We start from the raw sequence: 19,644 nt of genomic DNA on the forward strand, positions 1-19,644 counted from the left end.
AATAATAAAAATGACCTAAAAGGAATCATTTCTTATGAAGAAACTACTGCTCATGGGAATTCTGTAGTGTTTCTGTGATCCCTTTAGGGGTGATGCTTCATATTGCTTTCATAATAAACTTTATTTAAATTTTCCGTACAGTTTAACAGCTGTGGGTTATCAGACAGCCGGCAGACCCCGGGGGGGCACTCATGCCCGGGCCGAGCTAACGGAAAGATTGTTGGCGTTGAGTGGAGAGTCGGTGGAAAGCAGGTTTGTGGGCCTGGGGCGGCGTAGGTGCCGAAAGCTCAGGAGTCCTAATCCATGTGACTCTACTTCCTCACATTTTCCGCCTCTGGAAAAACATTTTCTGTGCAATTTTCCAGCCTTAATTTGAGTCTCACCTTTCCCAGCACTATCTTCTGGGCTCCAAGAGAAATACACATTTTAAACGGTAAGAATGCAGCTCCCCCGTCCTGAGGTTCCTGTGTGGTGAGTGTGCTCAGTGTCTTGGTTGAAATTTTAATAAGTCTTGGCAGATAATCATGGCTGAGGATTCATTGCCATTATCCTTAGATGCGAACTAAAAATCAAACTGAAACTGATTTTACAAAAAAGCGGTGAAAAGTTCAGATCCAGAAAGTAAAAATCCAGTCCAAGATTTTGTTTCAACCAGTCAGTTGGGCATAAGGAGTCACAGTCACAGAGCACTGAACTGGTTGGTTGAAACAAAATCTTGTTCTGGATTTTTACTTTCTGGACCTGAACTTTCCACTTCTGTTTACAACACAGTGTTTGTTCAACTGCTGCTGGGTTTCACGTTCTGTAGGAATTCTGTTTCTGTGCAGGAAGGTGTTTTGAACATCTTAAATTATTTATTTAAGATCTGGGCTAGTCATTCTAAAGAATGCTGCCCCCTGGTGGTCCAAAGCAGAGCCTGGACTGAGGAGCCACAGGTGAACATACCAGGAGCTGCAAATGACATAAACATGTGAGGAGGAGTGAAGGCATGGAGAGTCATGGAGGAGTAAAGTCATGGAGAGTTGGGGACGAGTCAAGGAGTGGAGAATCATGGAAGAGTAATGTCATGGAGAGTCATACAGGACTGTAGTCATGGAGAGTCATGGGGGAGTATAATCGTGGAGAATCATGGAGGAGCATAGTCATGGAGAGTTGTACAGGAGTGTAGTCATGGAGAATCATGGAGGAGTAAAGTCATGGAGAGTTGGGGACGAGTCAAGGAGTGGAGAATCATGGAAGAGTAATGTCATGGAGAGTCATACAGGACTGTAGTCATGGAAAGTCATGGGGGAGTATAATCATGGAAGAGTAATGTCATGGAGAGTCATACAGGAGTGTAGTCATGGAGAGTCATGGAGGAGTATTTTCATGGAGAGTCATACAGGAGTGTAGTCATGGAGAGTCATGGGGGAGTATAATCATGGAAGAGTAATGTCATGGAGAGTCATACAGGAGTGTAGTCATGGAGAGTCATGGGGGAGTATAATCATGGAAGAGTAATGTCATGGAGAGTCATACAGGAGTGTAGTCATGGAGAGTCATGGAGGAGTATTTTCATGGAGAGTCATACAGGAGTGTAGTCATGGAGAGTCATGGAGAGCCAGGGCTGAAGCTCGGCTAATGGGCAGATCAGAAAGACCTGCCACGTTCACACATTCCGGAAAGTTCGGTGCACTTTCCCCCTGTGGAGACCGTGAGTGTCTCAGCCAAATTATACTCTTCTTGGAGATCAAGGCAGCTGGGAGCTTCTGTGTGCCAAACAGTTCCTTTCTTCTGAAGATGGATAATTGCAGAAAAAGCAGGAACGCGAGTCAGGGACAGGGTCTGCGTTGTAGTAGCTGTGTTGTGATTTATTATATTTAAAACTGAGGCATCAGCACTGCAGACCACAAGCGATGCTGTTCCTCACTTTTCTTTATTTCCTCTGACTGTTAGTTCTGAGATCAGGGAAGATTCATCTGGGAGCCAAAGTAAGTGTTTGCCTTGGAAGTGGCCATGTTCCGAGCAAGGTGGGCGGTGGGACGGCAGCGTGGAGGGGGGGGGGGGGTGTTTTCTGGGGGGGGGGGGGGGAATGTTGGTTGGCTGAGGAAGGCAAGGAGTCTGCTGAGGTCAGACGAGGATCCAGCTGTGATCTTCAACCACCAGGGCCCTGAATGCTCTGGTCAGTCTGGCCTCAGCAGATGGAACTATCTGCTTAACTGGGAGGCTAAATTTAGCACCCTGTGGCCCCGGCCTGACCTCGCTCATCTGCATGACACATGGCTCTTGGCATCACATGGCGGGGTAAGGAAGTCGAATGGATTGGAGGGGGGGGGTCACTGAGAGGTGGACCATCACCGTAACTGTTTGGACGGTGCACAGCTGCACATCTGCACAGGTCTGCAGAAGATTCCTGTGGAAACACCCAAACTCACTGCCCATTTTCCTGCATCGTAACAGCCTCCTGGCGGCCTTTACACTAGAACGCCACGATGATCTGAACCATGTTTCTTACGGTTACTATTCAAAGATCTGACATCTCGCAGGAATCGTGGAAGGCTGCCTATCTAATCCCATGGCCCCTTTTCCCTTGGAATGCTGCTGATCACAGCTGAACACGTTGTTTGACTGGCAAAGTCAACAGGACTGACAGTCATGCATGCAGTGGTTGTCAACATGGATGTGAGAACACTGGAGGCTTTCAAAGGGTGTTTTTTTTTTGCCTGCATAGACTTCCAAATCAACTCCGAACCAAAACATTTCTTGGTGATGTCAGAGGATGAAGTGTTGCTGGGTCTCTATTCAAAGTGCATATATTACTCTTTTCCTTAAGAACAAACTAAACACCGTGTCAGTATTGGGTGGAGTGACGTTTACTGTACATTTAAACTGCCCATGTGCAAATTCAAATTCTTTTCAATTTAGCTCTCTGATAGGCAAATATATACAATATCTCTTGATATGTTCCCTCATCCAAAAATAGTTCACTTTCCAACTAATAATAATTAGTAATTGCGTCTGCTCTTTGCATGCATTACACCTCTCCTGAAGCCTACCACTGTTTCAAAGTCCCCTCCATAGAGTTTGTTCATTTCGTGTTATGTTGTCAGGAATATTTCCGCCAAGGTTCACAGGGGATTCTCAGAGAATCGATGAAATCGCCGACTGACATGTTTAACTTGAACAAACGAAGTGTCGTCGTCAAGTGCTCGCAGTATCTTGGCAGTGGCTGAAAGTTAACAAAAAATTCAGAGCGAGTGCTGGAATTCGAGGCCGGTCCCACCGCGACTGGCTTGAATCACCGTTAATGCATAGTGACACGTCTCAACATGAGCCTAGCCTTCCACTTTTTTCATTTACGTTTCTGTCCTTGACTAACGACGTCCTTCTTTTAGTCGGTATCCCTTCAACCAGCCCGTGTCCACACAAACTCTCCACACGTGCAGTTCTGCTAATTAGCTTCATATTCCGTTGGATTGATGAGAGGTTCGCTCAGTAAAAAGGGGCTTATGGAACTGAAAGCAGTGCTTTGCTTTGAGCGAGGACTTTGTGTATATTTTGGGATGTTTACTTTTTTCGGTCCTGCCCAATCTGGCAGTCGGGGGGTTGATGGATTATGTTATTCAACCACCCCTGGAGATGTTGCAATAACACCCCGCGATATTTTTATATTGTCGCGGTGGCCATAGATCTGGAATTCATAGAGAGCTTCCAGCCTTTAGCACGATGCACACAGAGGTACCTTGTGTGGATGCGGGGTCTTGTTGTCGTAGATACTTGATAATTCAAATTTTTGGAGAAAGTGATTCTGCCTTATTGGGCGTACAGGTCACGCATGCGCTTAGTCATCGTCTAAATTGGACTGGACCATCTATTCATTACACATCTATGGGGAGTCGCGCTATCTCACGTTTGTGGTCACAAAGAAGAGTCAGGTAGAAGATTGTGTTCAAAGCTTGTGTCTAACCTTAGAAGCCTGGTAGTACTCTCCAGGCAGACCGAGTCACTGAGATTAAATCAAGAAACCCCCCCCCCCCCGAACTGGGTGCTATTGGGGGGTGGAGGTGGAACATGGCAGTGCTGGGGCTAAGCTTGGAAGCACTGCCACACACCTGACTCCAATAACTCCCCATAACTGCCCCCCTGACTCAAGCTTGCTGGAAACCAGTTTGGAAAAACGCGATCTGTTCCTTGGAGAGGAAGTCCGGTCTTATTTCACTTTAGCAATGTTCAGTGACAGCGATCTCTCTCTGCGCTTTTTTGTTTTGTTCTGTGAGGGAAGGCAACGACGACCACGGCCGGGCGTGCCACTCTCCTGAAAATCAAATGCCAAAGGAAAGCAAACAAGCGCAATTAGCCGGAATGAGTGGAGCGTTGCAGAGCACTGGCGCTAAATCGGGGAAGCGCAGACGAACGCAGCGGCTGGGTGAGTGAATGTGCATTGAAGGCGCCCCCCGGAGGACAAAGTACTGCTCTGCAACTCTTTCAAACTCTAATTATACAGCTTGGCGTTCCATAGGAAAAAAAAACTCACAAAGATTTTTTTTTTTTTTCATACAGCTCTATTGCATATGCTGGAGGGTGGAGAGGATCTAGTTCATTTCTTGAACGCTATATAAACTTACAAAGGGAACAATTTAATTACGGCCTGGGCCGTACACGACCTACAAAGGGGACACAGTAACTGCAGAGAATACAGTACGTCAATTACATGGTGGGCTAATGTGTGGTGGCAGGCATTTTTCTTGGCCTGGTGTCCATTATTACTTCAATTTGCCTGCCTTAGCATAACATGGATTGGGGGGGAATTTTCTTTTCAAGTTTATTATTTTAGAAAATCCCTCGGTGGACCTCGGGAGGGGAAAAAAAGAGTCACTTGCGGTGGATTCAATGATTCCTGAAATTATATTACCCAGCTTTCCTGTATTTTCTTACTTCTCTTGTTCCACATATGAATTTTTTTTTTTTTTTTTTTTTAAAAACTGGTATTATATCCACAAGTTAATATCAGCGCCAAGAGATATGAGAAAAATGGCACGAAGCGATCGGCCGTCCAGGAAAAAAATGGAAATATCGTGATTCAGTGTTTAATCTTGAAAGTACAAAGCACACAGTGAAATCGGCTTGAAGCTTTGTACGGGATGAAGGGCCTGTTGCTGGGGGAGTGAATGGGACGGCGGGGGCTTCTGCGCTGGTATCTTTGGCAGCGCGATCTCTAATAAAAACATCCATCTGTATAAATGGGTCAGAACCCATACAAACACGTATGAGTGCGTCAGCTGAGCAATGAAACGTAAACGTGAGGCTGGACCAGAAGAATCATTGAAGGGTGCAGATGGGCGCCACACTCTGGGGCACCGTGGGCCAAGCAGTGCAGGTGGAAGCCCATGGTGCTCAACCCAATCGTTCCCTGGAAAATGTCACTTTGCAGTGAAATCAATGAGATGGTTGATTTTTAAAACTGTACTCCAGGGGATGGGGCAATGGAACAAGTTGTTGCCCAGGGAACTACGCCGGCACTCCCTCTGAAGATACCTACCCATCTTGCCCTCCCCAGGATTCGCCCCCGTCTATAAGGAAGACAGATGTGACATGGATGTATGACATGTGACCCTCGGTTAGCCCTTGGAATCGGTGTCCCTACGATAACTTTGTATCTTCTGGGAAACATGGGAGAAAACCAGGTAAGTGCAGCGAGAGCGTAAGCCTGGTTTCAACATCGGTGTGGGTCAAATCAGCCCTGAAACCCCCAAACCAGTTTTTCTTATACCAGTCCTTGGGAACCACCAGATGGTCCACACTTTGCTCTTTCCCAATTCCCTGAGAGTTGGGAAGTAGCAAAAGCCTGGACAGTCTGGGAGTCCTCAAGGACTGGTTAGAGAATCATGGCCCTGAACACACACAGTACTCCAGAGTCCCTGCAGTCCAAACCCAAATTGTCGCCCTTGAGGTGGAGCACGTTGAAACTAGATGCGGTTTGCCGTTTTCCGAGGGCAGCTATGTCTTTAATATATGTGTTGAAAGAGGGTAATTTTGACCCCTGTACCACTTTCTGGTGCACTCTGGTGAGCTCTCATCCACTGCTTTTCTGGTTGATGTAAAAAGAGTCATACCCTCCCACCACCGCTGCCCCCCACACCACTCCATCAGCGACTGGCTAATGGAAGAGGCAGATTATTCTTCTGATTGTGGAACGTGTGGAAAGTGTACGCCACTCTACAGCTCGCCTGGACCCAGATGAAACAAGGCATCCACAAAGGCACAGGGAAGGGCCAGGAAATTTCAATGCTGCGGTTAAGCGATTTAACTCAAGACACATCACTGACGGAGAAGTTTCCGCACATTAAGAAAACAGCCCCGAAGGTTTCGGACAAGGCGCCATATTTTTTATTTTACACATTATCGGCCATTTTCCCGAAAGAGAACATGTCCAAAGAATAAAACCAGTTAGAGATCTTTAGAGCAGAATCCATGCAGATAGCAGTACAGGAACTCAGGACGTAGACACCCAGTGTGCAAAAAAATAAAAATCTCCTACTCTAAATCCCTGAATTAGACGAATGGTAACTCTTAGCAGTTTGCTACCAGTACTCTAACTTGCCTAGCTTGTGGACGACCCTAACTTTAGGTGTTCCGCAAGGCCTTGTTCCTAGTCTTACATTTATATCCAGGAAATAAGTCATTGATGAAATGGTAACCATCTGAGAGATATATATTTGCCACTGTGGAGGAGTTACAAGTTTTAAAACCATAACCATGTTACAATTAAAATACTGAAGTTGGTTTTATGACGAAAACATTTTCCACTGTACTGTGACCTAAATGCATTTGTAGTGTAACACTGGACACGGCCACGTTGACCATGTGAGAGAGGGGGGATGGTGCTTCTCGGGACGTGCTCCGGCTTACAGCCGCTTAATTACATTTACTTAGGCTCGGGTTCTGTCTGATTGGCGATTTGCGGGTAAAGGGATTGCTTTTCTGTAGTCCCATTACGCGCTGCCCCAGCCTGTGCTTATGAATTTAATAACACAATTTACAGTACGCGACGTGAACGCCTTGCAAAAACAGTCCGCCAATGGGCTCCAGATGTCCAAACAAAGGCCCCGGGGTTCCCCTGAGACTGAACCCCCCCACCCCCTCCCCCTTCCCGCAATATGATAGCAATTACGTTACGAAATTATATGGGAGCTGCTGATGAAATTGCATGTTGATGCATTAGAGGACTGACCGATGCTTGTTAGCAGGAGATAGATGGTGGTCAGAGGTACTCAGCACAACAACCTTAGAAGAAGCAGATCCAGCATGTTTGAAAAGCTTTCTTGTGCTCTTCTGATGGCTTTGAAGTTGCATTAATAACACTACCAAAAATTATTAGCAATAAATTGTTTTAATTGGTACCTTGAGTAAAAAATGTTTAATCAGATAAGTAAGACGTCCATAACGTTTACATTTTTTTGGCCGATGCATTTATCCAAAGTAATGCCTGTACGTTTTTGTGAAAGCATGACGGACAGTTACTGGAGCAATTGGGGGCTTAAGGACCTAGTTCAGGGGCCCAATGGCTTGGCTGACTCTGGCTTTTGAACCAGCAACCTTCTGGTCATAGATACAGTGAGTTACCCCACTGAGCCACATTCCATACTGTGCAATACACACTAGTCATTTCCTGGGTCCATGGCATATATACACGTAGACTGCCATCCTTTCACATGGAAGACCACCGCTCCCCTACTCTGATCATTCTTAAAAAATACAAATACTTAGATTTTATGATAGTGTGGGTATCATGTGGTAAAACTTTACATTACCTGCCTTTATAATACATTCAAAGAACATTCGGTGCGCCTTCATGATGCATTTATAATGCATTCATAGAACATTGTGTGCCTTCATGATGCATTCATAGAATATTCAGCGGTTCGTCATGATGCATTTATAATGCATTCATAGAACATTGTGTGCCTTCATGATGCATTTATAATGCATTCATAGAACATTCAGTGCACCTTCGTGATGCATTTATAATGCATTCATAGAACATTCGGTGTGCCTTCATGATGCATTTATAATGCATTCATAGAACATTCGGTGTGCCTTCATGATGCATTTATAATACATTCATAGAACATTCATAAGCATTCTATTATTCTAACATACATTTAATGACTTTAAGATACATTAATACCAAACATTACACCGATACTAATGTTTGTTATTAGGGGGTGGGATGTTGGAGCAGTGCTTAATACTGTTGCCTCACACCTCTAGGGTCCACATTCAAGTCTCAGGTCTTGAGTACATGCATAGAAATAATTTACACAGAAATATTTTTCAACTGTTCAAAAGACATGTTTTTCATTAAAGTTTCATTAAATATGAACTCTGTAAGGCATGCCCTGTGGATTATTTCAAAATCCCTCAGGATACCTTCGAGACTGAAGAAAATAAATTTGATTGGTTCTCTGTAGGAAAAAGGCAGGTTCTCCAAATGAGAAGAACACATGCGCTAAAATGCCAGCCATGTGACGCATAACCTTCATGCCTGTAGGAGAACCAAGTACGAAAATTGGAAAAATATACTGCATTTGCCCCAGAATTAACACTGAAAACATCTTTGTGGCTTATTATCAAACCTGACCTGACCTGATAAAACGATGGATTCTGAGGACATAATTACACAGCCAACCAAGGAGGAAGACTGCAGTGTAAATATTGGCCGCAGTTTTGTCCATTCACAACTGGCAAGCGAATTTGAAAACGGTAATCTGACCCAGATTCAATTCTTTATTACAAGGCACTCCGAATGGCTGTTTTGGCTCGGAATCATATCATGTTCATTATCGTGGCTCCTCTTTGTTAAATAAACCAGCTTTGTTCGGCGACTATGTCAGTTTGCCTGCATTGTTCGCTGGGGCTCCTCTCTCTGTTTGTTCAATGGTAGCCTTTCAAATTCGATTCAGTTTTGAATAAATACAGTACATTTTTGAGGGGGCTTGTGGCGTCTAACGCTGTGCCCACGGCCCTGAGTAACTGTACTAAATCCATTCCAGTTTGAAGATGGGAAGATGGTCCCAATGAACAGACACAGAAATAAATGCATTTTATTGAAAAGTATGAAAACATGGGAGAGTTGCCACAATGAAAGGAAAGGCTTAGCGAAACCGCTATTATGCTGAATTGGCTGCACGTGTTTCATTTGCATGCCAAAGAGAAACACTGCATTTGGGGTGAACCTTATATTTTACTCCGAAAGTGAGTGAGCCCTACCCATACCCCCCTATCTCAAAATCTTTTACTCTCTTAACACTCCTTCGTTCAGGCTGCGTCAAGACCAAAAGTTCAGGATATGCCATGAATAACTATTGTTCTCACAAATCCCGATCGCAAGGCATCCCTCTGCAGTAAAAACCACAGCAAAAACGCAGCTACCCAAACAAATGTGACTGAAACCTTACATTATATTATTTTTATAAACGAAATCAAGTACATTTTTATTTTTTTAAATTGGAGTTCTAGGAAAATGGGCCTAGACTTGCGGGAATAGCAGGAACCCCGGCGGCTGCCTGGTGGCGGCGTCACCTGTCCTGCGTATCGTCACTCTGTCAGTGTTTACGGCAAATTCCGACGCTCCGCTGCACTTCAGCTAGACCGGCGACCGCGGGGGGACCATAGCGGAGGAGGGAGACCGTGGAGAGACCATAGCGGAGGAGGGGGATCGCGGGGAGAGCCATGGGTACCGCTCCCTTTTGGGTGGTCTGGAGCTGCAATCGCAGCGCTGCTGGATAATACTGCAGGCCGCAAGATAATCACTGTTATTCACCTCAGTATCGTGTAAGCGTGCAGGCAGCCTTAAACCGCATATTTAAACAAGTAGAATTGTAGAGAGCGCGGAAGAAAAAGGGAAAATATACCGTGAGTACTAAATTTTCCATTGGTAACAAAGAAGTAAAATGTACAAAAATCCTAAATTTAAATCCGTAGTTATTGCGGAAGAGAGGTCCTTAGGAAAGCACACTGATCTTTCAAAGTCATTTTCTGGTCATGTGTTTAATTGATTTAGTTTAATTTGATTACAGTAAAATTGCAGTAGGCCTATTACATAAAACATTCCACAATTATGAAACAGAGTCATTACAGATTTTATAAGTGGTATGGACATATTCTGTTGGTATATCTATTGGGCGTAAATTAATCATCGTAAATGGCATCGTTGCTTATGTGTTTTTTAGAAAGAAACTGAAAAAAAAAGTCAGTTATCCAATATTCGTTTAATGGTGTTCCAAGGTGTGGTTGCGGGCCAAAATCACTCACTCACTCGCCACCAGAAATCCTTCGAGGAAAAAAAATTAAATGTATTTTGGCACTGGTGTGTTTAATGGATCTGTAAACCATTACTTTTCCAGACTGAAGCCCTCATTAACTCAAGCGTGACGCGTCTCATGCTTAGCGCTTAGATTTATTTATTTGTCTGTTTGTTTTTATAAGGGGGCGCGCATTTAGTCGCGCTTTCACCGCGCCCGGGTGACAGAGTGCGACCGGGGGCACAAGCTTTCACCTCAGCAGCCACTCAGACAACCACTCCATTCAAACGAACTATTCACAATAAGTAATAATGACCACTTTGTGTGGGGAGTCTAGCCGGTCTTTAGTTTCAGTATCAGGTTTTAACAAGTGCGGCAGCGAGGTAAGTCAAATCGCACCTTTGGGCTTCCTTTGCATAGGCTTATTGATGTAAAAATCAGCCGTTCACAGGCTGCCTATTTAACGAAAAGACGATACGTACCTTTATAATTTAAATGCACTGATTAGTCCCGTGAAGACTAACAAGGCCTATTGTAGGCCAACTTGATTTATAATTTCTATTCACTACTGGCTATAGATATGGATTGTTAAACTTGACCAAAGGGAGTTTCATTTTACTCGTAAAGTCAGTAAATCAGAGTTCCAAAAAAGTGCGAAAATATTTTAATATAAAAGAACAACTGTGAGCAGAATTTAGCTGGATGGACATTTATTTACATCTCAGCATTCGTGCGCGCACACTGAACGGATTATGCGTCACGCGTGTTTTTCATTATGTATTCTGAATCGAACTGCAGACTGCATTAAAACGTAGTTTTATTACAAACTAACAGAAGAACTTTTCAAGGCACACACAAGCATCGCATTTACAGTGCTGGATGTTCATATCAGTTTCATAAATCATGTCAAAGGGGCCCAGAGATGTGTACGTTCCTTTGAACCACGATTAGCAAACGTGAAATGAAAGCATTTAAGACTCGGCCGCGATGGAACCGTTTAAGCAGTCAGGGCTGCCACTCAACATGAATGATTGGGCCCATTGCTTTCGCCGCGTTGCGTGGTCATACATACGAATGTATCGTGGATCAGCACAGCTGTCCCGGGGGTCAGAGCTATAAGCGTGCAACTGCCCGTCAGACCCTCGCAGCTTCCCCTCACGACGATTTCCTTGGTATGTGTCACCTGTAGACCTCCTCGCTTCTCCTCAGGAGATGCTGGTCTTCCTCTGAAGCACTTCTATGTTAAATCACAGTTGTTTATGTCGGGCTATTTCCTGATGCAGAAATTCTGGCTAAAATGACTGTCTTGTGAATTCATTAGCATCCTGGGATTGAACCTACAGACTTTTGATTTTTGGTTTCATGACGTTACCACCAGGACAGCAGACAGAGCCATACAGTAATGCTAAACGAACTGCCAGGTTCCTTTGCTGGCCCAAACTCCTAGAACAGACACCCCCCAGGGAGGAGAAATCTGGGATCGGGGCTACATTTGTCCTGTCCTCTTTGCTGGGCTTTCCAGACTTATGGCACCATTTTGGATTATGTAAAGTTAAAATGCTGCCAGAATGTCCGTTAGCATCCTGCGAGAATGTTCTCTAGCCTGCCTTTCCTGGGCCATATCGTCCCCACCAGGCACCAGTAAGACACACTTTTGCGATGTGGTATGATTCCCCTTATCTTGAGATGGTGTATGTGTGTGTGGGGGGGGGGGGGGGGGAATGGGTGGGAGTGACTCCCTCCATTTCTCCTGTGCAGTATGCTAATTTTTATCACAACCTACTTGACCTCTTCTGCCATAAATGCTCTTCCCGTAATATACAGTAACAAAGGTGAAAAAAGTAGACATTGCTTAAATTTTTCTAATGCATTAATTATACTTCTGTCAAGACCCTGCATCTACTGATTTTTAACTTTCATATTAAATTGTTATAGACTTTAATGTAATTCTGGTACAGACGCCTGTTTTATTTATCTTGAGGGGTGTGATAATCAAGCCGATTCGATTGTTGGTGCTTGCCCTGAATAATATCTTCAAACACCTCACTTAAATTTGAATTCTCATTAAAGCGGTTTCCGTTACTGCAATACTCGAAGCATCTGGTTCCACCTAGTGGTCATTTTGTGATTTTTTTCCAACTACTGCGTATCTGTCTTAATTCCGTGAAATCATTTCATGCTGCGCATATGATAGGCTATAAAATATGGTGATTTTGTTACATGGCCGGCTCTTTTTTAACTAAAGACCTCTACATCTTTGTACTAGATAAGCAGTTGGAAGATAAATGGACGAATGGATGTACATTCTGTAAAGGACACTACAGCGGGGCTTGCCTGACACCACCAACCTCTGAGCTACAATCCCTATTTACAAACATACCCCCTGATCCCTAGTAGCAAACATGGGGGTAACTTAATAGTTCATACACTGAACCGACCGATAAATATAGACACCCTTGCATTGTTCGTTTGGGAAAAGCTGTGTTTTGTCTCCGCTGTAAAGGTAATACTATTTGCTGTTTAAGACGCAGAATGCCTGTTGACTTAAATCAGTGATAAACATTTGGCTCTTAATCGGAGATGTTGCCTGGTTTGCCCTGACTCCATTCTGGAAGCCCTCGGAGCTGTTTTTAATCTGCAGTAACTCCCCTCAGTAAGCATCGATGACTCTCTCTCTCTCTGTAGGCTGGCTTCACGGCTTATGGCAGCACTTCAGACAGAGCTGCTCGTTAAAGCTTGGGAGCGCAACTGAGAAACGAAGTGTCGGACATTGGCGATTAACCGGGAACTGGCTCGTTAAGCGACGGCATTTCACTGATTCGCTACGCGATTAATTTGCTAATCGGTTTCATTTGACACGTCAACGTGTTCATTAACATCGCAGCCGAAGTGTGAAACACCCCGGTTTTGGGTGAGGTGAGTCTGGGACAGAATTTTTCCTGGATCTCGCCAGCTAATGACGGCTCATATGAAACTATTGTGCAGTACGATTCCTATGGGTCTTCCTGGAGATGTTTTATGTGCTGTTCCGGGTCTGCTTGCACCCCGCACATATACCGATCCCATCAGGACGAAAGGCATTGATGTAATGTAATTTAGTCACAGTTTAAACCAATTAACTTGCTAACAACGTGTGTTTGCTGGCATTGTGCAAACACTGAGCTCTGGAACACAATGCATAGATGATAGCATATTTCATTCCTAGGTTTTGTTCAAACAACACTCGCATACTTTTTTCGGACTCGTGCAAGGTCGTCATGCCTGGGGGTGGCTGGCTTTTTACATCCAGTGTTTTTTTCTCCGGTAATTACCTTAGGGATTCGTTTTTTTCCCTGCCTTTTCCATATAATAATTCTGCAGAGCTGTAACTATGTCAATATTTTTCCCTTTTCAAATGCACGTATAAGGTTGTTGCCAAATGTTTGCTAAGCTTTTTAGGGGCAGTCATGAAAGGACCTGCGCTATTGACTGTGGCTTCCTAGTGACTGCCCCCTGCTGGACCTGAATGGGATTTCTACCGTGGGCGCCATCACAGACGTCTGTGTACCAGGGTCAGGTGACTGGCATGGGTCTTGGCGTACAGATTTGCTTTAATGTGCTTAGTGCTGCTGTTGTTTCTGCGAGGCCATTTTGGGGGCCCTAAGTAGAGCTGGACATTTGGTTCTGGATGTTCCTTCAAACCAGTGGTGCACCAACTTGTAGTCAAGATACATCCATCCATCCATCTTCTATACCTGCTGTGTCCTGAAATGCCAGAGATTACAGGAAAGACATTGACCAAGAAAGTTGCAGAAACCAGCCAGAAATAAACAGGATCGGGGGCCTGATTGTCAGGAATCGGAATTGGTATCAGAAAGTCTTATTTTCCCTCTATATTAGAACTGATCATCAGAGTATGTCACCAAACGTCAAACACGATCACTGCCAAGAAAGCAATTAGCCAGGGCTCCATCCCCGATCTCAGGCCACTGAGCGTTTGGTCCGAACCACAAATGGGTGCCGTTACACGTCGCGAGCTTCTGAGACTCACTCTGCCTGGTTTGTTGTTGACCTTCAGAGCGAATTTAACGTCTGCTTTGTCACTGAGGCTATTGGTGGTGCGTGGATGCAAACGCAGCATCACTTTGACTTTCAAGGGGCTCGTAGCAAATGTTGCTGCGTTTCCACTAATGTCAGCAACGCAACACAGTTAGTGCGTATGAAGGTATTACGCGGCATCCATGAACCAGAAAAGCAGCTGACAAAAACCTGTCGGTCTTTATTTATTATGGTTATTTAATGTAGCTGTTTAGCAGGCACTTCTGTTCACGGTGCCTTAAAGTGCTTAAAAGCTTTCATTTAACCCGTTTATACAACTGGATGTACTGAAACAATTATGATTAGGTGTCTTGCCCAAGGGTTACGATGGCAGGAGCTTCCTGGTGCTTCACCAACAGCTTAAGTCCTTAATGTCTACCGAGTCATCTGTCATCCAGAGGCTGTGAGTTGGCTCCCACGTGTCTGCACTGGCGTTTCTGGCGACCCCTAGTGGCTGAAGGACACACGCCGGTCATTCTGATACAGTTGCAGCTCCCGGGGGTCTGGGATGACCCAGATAGCTGGAAACCGTTCGTCGCCCTCCATCAACACTTCAATCTCAGTGCGGGCCAACTCCTCCAGCTCAGGGGTCATTTCCGGGCACCAGTCGGTGCTGAATTTGTCCCGCGCCTCCCAGAGAGAAGCCTCTAATTCCTCAGGCTGCTCCCCAAACAGATAGTCTACAGGGATTGGGGTGCAAAAGAAGCAGAGTGGAACACAGTGGGTGAGGCTCACACACACACACACACACACACACACAGACCTGTACTCATATCTTTATGGGGACCGTCCATTCATTCCTAGGGGTAAAACCATAATCCCAACAATGATAATATGTGTCCTGACAGTCCAAGGCGGGGGGGGGGGTTGTACCATCCCTTGAGCTTTGTGTCCTTTTTGCGAATCCCACACGAGGCTCACCTGCCAGGTCGTGGATGAGGTCCCTGATGAGGTGTCCGATGATGGCGTACAAGACCGTCACCACGATCAGCGTCGCCATCAGCAGGTACAGGACGTACTTGGGCAGGTGGATGGCATCCCGTGTGGGGGGGACGTAGTTCTTGAACAGAACTTCCACCTGCTGATTGTCCTGGTACGAGCTGACATCCATCGCTCCCGTCCCTGTCTCTGCTCCTCTTCGGACACTCAGTGCTCCCACCCCCCCAAGCTTCACGGTGAGAGGGGGAGCCTCCTCACCACCCCCACCTGTTCTCTCATCTACGGTGGGCCACCTATAAGACAAAAACATGTGAGGTCATCATGTGATGTCGCCGCTCCTAACTGACAATGTCTCTCTCTGCGTCAGCTTCCCGTCAAAGTGTCTTGTTTGCGTCCCTCCAGCCAATATGCTCGCTCCAGTTGCCGAATGTGTCCAGCTTTCTATACAGTAATCCATCCCGGCCCACAGTACAGAACTGATTCATCAGTATCCTTGTAAGTGGTTGTGACTGCCGGCTTAAATTTGTAATACGATTGTAGACCTCACTGAGCAACCTCCTTCTGATGGTTTAAATAAACTTTCCACTCGTGGTTGATAAACGTAAAACAAATGACTCGCGGCTGAAGATGAAATCTTGAGTGCGTGTTTGATTCCTGAAACCTATGTAGACTGGAATCCATCTTTAAACTTCAGAGAAGTAATGTTTACCTGTTACTTCAGATGTTAAGTAACGGGATTGCAGTTTTCTCTCCAGCCAAACTGGTGAATTCACTGTAAAACTGAAGGAAGATTAAAAGACGAGAACGCTGCAAGTACTTACCAAAGAAACTCCGCTTTGCAGGCTCTAGCCAAGCCGCCTGAGAGCCTCTCGGAGAAGGTGATGAAGGAGCTGCTATCCTGACTCCTGTCTCCACTCCCACCGCTTCAGCTGGCCCTCTGGTGTCACAGCTGAGCCATCCAAGCGCATGGTGAGCTGAGCTCGGCTTAGAAGAAAGTGGACCTAAGGACTACTGAAGGACAACGTCCTGAGAAGGATGAGGCCTGGAAATCCCAATGCCAGGCAAGGTACTTGGAGCACGTGGAGCGGGGAGGGAAAGGTTGACGCCCCGCAGTGTAAATTAGGAAGTTGTTAATCATAAGCTGCTGAGCCCTGAGTGGCTATGACAAAGCCCCCACCTACAACTCCTAATATAAACCTCAAATCTAAGTGTGAATGATCAGCAGCAAAGATGTTTCTGGGTTAGTGCAGGATAGATATATAACAAAACAAATCGCATGTTTGAAGGCCTGCAAATGGATGCAGAGCGATGTTGACATTTGGGAGCACAAGATCACTTCCTATCCTGGAACATCTTGATGTTTCCCCACCAGACACACTGAAGCACCCTAATCATAAATGAGGCGCGTGGAACTGTGAGATTTCGAATGGGTCTCCAGACATCTTTGGTGACATTTAGAGATGCTTTAATAATATTTTTATACAGGGTAGATTTGCTTCTTTTTTTTTTTTTTGTTAGTAGCCACTAAAAGTGAAAGTTTCATTCTGGATATTGATAAGATCGTGGTTTTTCCAGACCACATGTCAGTTTGCTGGTGCGCTGGATTTTTGTCTTTTACTAAATTCAAACTAGCGTTTTGAGAAATTGAGATTAATTCCTATCTCTACTGCAATAACCGACAATGTCCAAACATTTCTGGTCATGACTCTACCTTGGTTGAGGCGTTTGGAGATACAGCAAATAGCATGTACATTATTAATATTGGAATAAACTATTGTACTATATTGCACTGAGTACAATGTTCCAGCACTGTCAAAAACAAACTTGTTAAAATGTTTAGTACTAGTACATGTTTTATTTCAGAGTTTTTTCCCCAGAGGTCCAGGGCAAAGCGTCTCATAAATCATGGACGTAGAGGAGATCTCCATTACAGACTAGGATTTAGATAATCTCTGTTACTCAGCCTGAAGCTTCGATGACCTGGATACAACTAATCTGGACATTTACAGCTGCTAAATTCACACTGACGGCAGCTGAAGATAATAGATAATTGGATGTAGTAGAGGCGAGGTATGGGTTACAGCTAATTGTTTATTTAATACAGATCAGGACATTTCAATCACAGACCCTGAGCAAGTTCAGATCATACAAGTGTTAATCTGTCAAAACAACTTGTCAGTTCACTGCAATACAAAGTATTGGCTGCTTTGAAACAGTGTATGAGTAACTTACCACCTCAGTCTATGTACACGCTAACCTACACAAAGCAGTGATCAGAATGAGACTACAGTGGGAAGAGCTTTAGGCGTCATGTATCTACAACCCTCCATACAAATAATCCTGGATGTAGCTGACAGCTAAACTGAAATGGCTAACAGAACGGAACACGTTGATTTTTTTTTTTTAAACAAAAAAACAAAACTGCGGGACAGCTGTGTTGGGAAAGGCGCTACGTAAAAATATATAGAATTTTTTTCTCCAGCAGAAATCGATATAATTCCAGAAAGAGAGTCAGTAGAAGTTTGCGGTTGGATGAAAGTTGGTAAAAGGATTGAGCCATCGCTGACTTTGAGTTGAATGACCTTTGTATCACAGCTCCGGTATCATTACGTTGGTTGAGATGTTTGCCTGTGAGAAATATCACTCGGGCAGGATTGCTTGGAAGTCAGGTTCCTTTATTCCTGTAATGCCGAGCCTCACTCGGGCTACATTTCACAGACTGAAAGGGATTTTCTGTAAGTTACAAAGAAAATCGTAGCCATATTAATTTCTCCGTTCTTCATCTTGATCTCCAGCTGGATTCACTTATTCTGCAAGCCTCATATTGCCTTCATTGATTTAAGTCCAACTGTGATGTTTTCAGAATGAAATGACCTGAAGGAGCAGGTGAGTGGAGAATCCTCCTGAGAGGGATTGATATGTCTGAAGAAAATACCCGCAGACACGGGTAACTGTGACCTTTTTCTTCTTGAAAGAAACTGCAAATTCACATGGCACAACATGAAAAAGTGCCTTCAGCTAGGGCCTGGCCTTACGTTCACCGCTGTCCTGCACCGGTCTTTGGGGGTGTCACAGAACACACATCCACCTATCACCGAACCAACAGGCAGCTCGGAAAAACGTCTCGGAGACAATTGACCAGCAAAGACTGAAATGAGGACCACTTTCAGAAAAATATAAGCAGCCTTTATGAAAACAACCGGAAAGTAAAACGGTGATGGGCGTTGCATTGAAAATAAATCGGGTACTTAATTTCCTAATGATGAATGAGATGACTGATCATACGTGGACATTATCTGCAGGAGCTGCACTGTTTGTTCACCTTCATCGTGGTCAGGGTCACTGAAGACAAGGAAACTGACAATAAAATGAAATGATCAGCGCCTAGCTTCACCACATTCCGCAGGCTGGTGTCTACGTGAAATTCCAAAGAGATCCGGGGAGCTGCAGTTAAGCTGAGATACGATTCCGCTGCTGAACTATTTTGCACGATGTGCTGGACAGACGCAGGCGTCAGCCGAAGCGGCGACTTCAAAGAAGACTGTGTTCCATTCTTTTCGTCCGCCTGTCCCTGATACGAGGTGTGACAGCATCACACCGTTTCATGTCCGTGTTAAAAAAAAAAAAAAAAATCGATGCTCATAGGAATCAAAGAGAGCAAAACATCCTCAGGGCATTAAGAACGTACGGTATAGATACTATTCAGCTTCAATAGGCTACATCAGCAACCGGTTACTATCTAGGTGAGTTCAGGAGAAAATGTCTGCAAATACCTACTGGCCGCTTCCAGTGCTGGAAACCATGAGTAGTGGTACCAGTGAGCTAAGATGGATCGTCCTCGTCTGGGTCATACACTCCAAGCCAATAGACGCATATGTAGCTCCAGAAAAGGATGGTGATGAGGATGTTCATGGTGACGTTAAAGATCATAAGAGGATGCATGTTTCTTGTCTCGTAGTGCTGAGTCTGACCGGATGACTGTCCCTTCACCTCCTGGGTGACCGATGGAATGCCTGCTTCACCTTGTCACCTTCTTTGTCTTTATACTGATTAAACAACCCTCATCCCATCTCCCTCCCCCAGGCTGACCTAGATCAGTATGTCTCCACATCTCAGCTTATCCCTTGGCCTCATCTTCTGGACTTGCTATATGCAGGCTGCCCCCCTTCTGTCACTAACCGTTACTACAAGTGTTTATCTGCTACATATTCACTGCCACCTGGAGTCATTGCCCTGTATTACAGGAGCCTACAATCTAACACGCATTTCATGCTTAGATTCTGCACTCTCGTGGTCTCTTGCACACACATGGAACCATGGCAGAGACTCGAACCCTGGTCCTAGA

General features: G+C 44.9%; 1 long non-coding RNA gene across 3 annotated transcripts; it reads left to right on the top strand.

Annotated features, from left to right (window-relative positions):
* Positions 1–12,441: 12,441 nt before the first annotated feature.
* On the top strand, positions 12,442–17,581 carry LOC125716459 (uncharacterized). 3 transcript variants are annotated; one of them, XR_007384338.1, is made up of 4 exons: positions 12,442–15,366; positions 15,511–15,609; positions 15,702–15,794; positions 16,142–17,581. It is a non-coding gene; the product is annotated as an uncharacterized LOC125716459 (long non-coding RNA). The 3 variants fall into 3 exon arrangements; XR_007384337.1 differs by having other exon boundaries at positions 12,442–15,084; positions 15,276–15,609; XR_007384336.1 differs by having other exon boundaries at positions 12,442–15,609.
* Positions 17,582–19,644: the final 2,063 nt, after the last annotated feature.

Source organism: Brienomyrus brachyistius, chromosome 21, assembly GCF_023856365.1.
Source record: "Brienomyrus brachyistius isolate T26 chromosome 21, BBRACH_0.4, whole genome shotgun sequence".
NCBI classification, from domain to species: domain Eukaryota; kingdom Metazoa; phylum Chordata; class Actinopteri; order Osteoglossiformes; family Mormyridae; genus Brienomyrus; species Brienomyrus brachyistius.